This window comes from Bos mutus, chromosome 6, assembly GCF_027580195.1.
Source record: "Bos mutus isolate GX-2022 chromosome 6, NWIPB_WYAK_1.1, whole genome shotgun sequence".
Lineage (NCBI taxonomy): Eukaryota > Metazoa > Chordata > Mammalia > Artiodactyla > Bovidae > Bos > Bos mutus.
Genome location: NC_091622.1, coordinates 40940301 through 40944126, shown reverse-complemented (window position 1 = coordinate 40944126; position 3826 = coordinate 40940301). Strand labels below are relative to the sequence as shown.

The following is a 3826-nucleotide window of genomic DNA, read 5'->3' as shown; positions in this document are numbered from 1 at the left end:
ATATAAGTAATTTCTTATGAAGTGTTCCTGAGCCATCAGAGTCCATCCTGGATTAAATACTGGTAGGAAGGAAATTAAGAGCTGGGTATTTCTCAGGCTCTGACTATGTAAATCTCATCCTCCCAGCCAGCAAGACAATCCAGATGTAGCTGCATATGATTTTCATGACATCGAGTTCACCCGTGCCAAGGAAGAAGTGGAGCTGGGTATCAGCAAGGAAACTACCCCTTTGAGGTAGAGGGTGAAAATGTACTATCCAAATGGTTTCACTTATGTTCTAGAAACAAGCCACTGGGCATTGTCGAGATCCAGTAGCAAAAAGATGCTTGAGGGCTAGGCCTTTCCCGTTTCTGCTTGAGTCTAGATTTTGTCCCGCTATTGCATCTAAAATCTGTTCTAGTCAAAGCCTATTTGCAGAAATTGTGTTTGTAAACAGAAGCAGATTAGAATAACTTAAAGGTCAATGGCAAAGCTGAACTATTTGCAGTGTTAAACACAGAACTCAAAAGAAGACATCCTCCATAATAATGTGCCTGAAAGCATCTGAGGTTAGAAATTGGGTTTAATTTCGCTAGTGGGGGAGGAGAAAAATCTTGTCCGTATTTGTGATTGTGGTATAGCTTCTAGAAAATGTGCCCTTTGTTACAACATGAAAACAGACATTTTAGAAATTTGCTATCCACTGTCACTCTTCAATTAACTTCTATTCATTCTGCCCGCAAGAAATTGTGTTCAGCCCGTTAAAAATAGGAGGCTTCCTTTTCTATCCCCTTTGCCATTATTGATATTGTTAATCATTTTAATTAGTGGCTTCCCATGATTCCAATCAAGGCCAATTAGACTCAAAGCCGATAAACAATGAAGAGGTGAAAACAGCAGCTCAAAACATGGATTAATCTCACCAGTACAAAGTGGAAGGGGCTGCACTTTAAATTGCTTCTATTCAGCTCTAAACAATGGCATTTCCTGGTCCTACTGACTATACCGGCATTAGGTAGCTTATGTGAAATGTAATCTATAGTCATACCTTTCAAAGATTTTTACCCTCTATGCTGCTTCGGACAGCATTTGTGTTTGTCCAGGTATTCTCCATCATGCCCTGGTTTAGAGTTTTCTACACCAGCTACCAAATCAGTTTAAATTTCTTGCACTTTCCTTTTCCACCTCCCCTTCTGTGTGCCTATTTTCCTGCCTTTCTCTGCCCTTACAAAAATCCATTCTCCATTAGCAAAGAATAATTCCCATTCCCAGTGATATTATAGAAAAGTGACAGTGCTAGTCGTTCAGTCGTGTCTGACTCTTTGCAACCCCATGGACTGTAGCCTCTGTCCATGAAATTCTCCAGGCAAGAATACCAGAGTGGGTAGCCATTCCGTTCTCCAGGGGATCTTTCCAACCCAGGGATCAAGCCAAGGGTCTCCCGCATTGCAGGCTTGTTTTTTACCATCTGAGCCACCAGGGAAGCCTGATATAGAAGTTCAATATATATAGTTTCAGGCAACCACAATATATTTATCCGGATATAGTGTTAAATTATTTTCATAAGATACTTTTAATTCCCTCAACAATTCTATGACATCATTATTACTGTTAGCCCCATTTTACGGATGATAAAACTGAGATTTCAGGAATATAAGTAACTTTAATAAGCCAGAAAAAGTTAGACTCAGGATGTAAACTCAGTTCTATATTGTTCTAGAGCTCAAGCATGAACTCTTATGTTCAGACTTGCGCTGGTCTATACTTAAAAACAGAATCAGGACACTCAGTTGGAAAATGTCCAAACACTAAAACTTTTGGAAAATGTCCAAACACTAAAATTTTACCATTAATCTTTCTTAGAATGGCTACAGTGAATAGTATTGTGTTTGTTTTTTTTTTTAATAAAAATTGCATCACCTAATCCAACCCATCCTCACTTCTCTGACCATATTGCCAAGTGACATAGTACACACCATCTTTTAGACAAGCCAAGGAAATTTTATCAGTACTCTAAGGTCTACACAGTAGACAGTTTTTTTAAAGTATAGTTGATTTACAAAAACTTTGGAATGCTCCGTGAATCTGTGTGTCACCCTTGTATAGGGGCCATGCTAATCTCTTTATCATTCCAATTTTGGTATATCTGCTAGCGAAGCAAGCACAACAGTAAGCAATTTTTATCCCTTGGAAACTATTCAGACATAACATGGGCATGTATCTTATCACTTCAAAACTTCATGATTCCTCTGTTTTAAATGTGTGACAGGAAACAGCCTAAAAAGCAAAGCTGAATTTGGATCATGGTTGTAATATTTACTGTCTGAGGTGTCTTAGCCTTCCTCAGTGATCAACTGCAAAGAAATAGAGGAAAACAAGAGAATGGGAAAGACTAGAGATCTCTTCAAGAAAATTAGAGATACCTAGGGAACATTTCACGCAAAGATGGGCTCGATAAAGGACAGAAATGGTATGGACCTAACAGCAGCAGAAGATATTAAGAAGAGGTGGCAAGAATACACAGAAGAACTGTACAAAAAAGATTTTCATGACCCAGATAACCACGATGGTGTGGTCACTCACCTAGAGCCAGACATCCTGGAATGTGAAGTCAAATGGGCCTTAGAAAGCACCACTACGAACAAAGCTAGTGGAGGTGATGGAATTCCAGCTGAGCTATTTCAAATCCTGAAAGATGATGCTGTGAAAGTGCTGCACTCAATATGCCAGCAAATTTAGAAAACTCAGCAGTGGCCACAGGACTGAAAAAGTCAGTTTTCATTCCAATCCCAAAAAAAGGCAATGCCAAAGAGTGCTCAAACTACCACACAATTGAACTCATCTCACATGCTAGTAAAGTAATGCTCAAAGTTCTCCAAGCCAGGCTTCAGCAATACGTGAACCGTGAACTTCCAGATGTTCAAGCTGGTTTTAGAAAAGGCAGAGGAACCAGAGATCAAATTGCCAACATCCGCTGGATCATGGAAAAAGTAAGAGTTCCAGAAGAACATCTATTTCTGCTTTATCGACTATGCTAAAGCCTTTGACTGTGTAGATCACAATAAACTGTGGAACATTCTGAAAGAGATGGGAATACCAGACCACCTGACCTGCCTCTTGAGAAACCTTATATGCAGGTCAGGAAGCAACAGTTAGAACTGGACATGGAACAAAAGACTGGTTCCAAATAGGAAAAGGAGTACGTCAAGGCTGTATATTGTCACCCTGCTTATTTAACTTCTATGCAGAGTACATCATGAGAAACGCTGGGCTGGAAGAAGCACAAGCTGGAATCAAGATTGCCAGGAGAAATATCAATAACCTCAGATATGCAGATGACACCACCCTTATGGCAGAAAGTGAAGAGGAACTCAAAAGCCTCTTGATGAAAGTGAAAGAGGAGAGTGAAAGAGTTGGCTTAAAGCTCGACATTCAGAAAACTAAGATCATGGCATCCGGACCCATCACTTCATGGCAAATAGATGGGGAAACAGTGGAAACAGTGTCAGACTTTATTTTTCTGGGCTCCAAAATCACTGCAGATGGTGATTGCAGCCATGAAATTAAAAGACACTTACTCCTTAGAAGGAAAGTTATGACTAACCTAGATAGCATATTAAAAAGCAGGATATTACTTTGCCAACAAAGGTCCATCTAGTCAAGGCTATGGTTTTTCCTGTGGTCATGTATGGATGTTAGAGTTGGACTGTAAAGAAAGCTGAGCACCAAAGAATTGATGCTTTTGAACTGTGGTATTGGAGAAGACTCTTGAGAGTCCCTTGGACTGCAAGGAGATCCAACCAGTCCATTCTAAAGAAAATCAGTCCTGGGTGTTCATTGTAAGGAC

General features: G+C 39.9%; 1 pseudogene; it reads right to left on the bottom strand.

The window, feature by feature from the left end:
* Positions 1-2040: 2040 nt before the first annotated feature.
* Positions 2041-2140, bottom strand: LOC138988371 (U6 spliceosomal RNA; annotated as a pseudogene).
* Positions 2141-3826: the final 1686 nt, after the last annotated feature.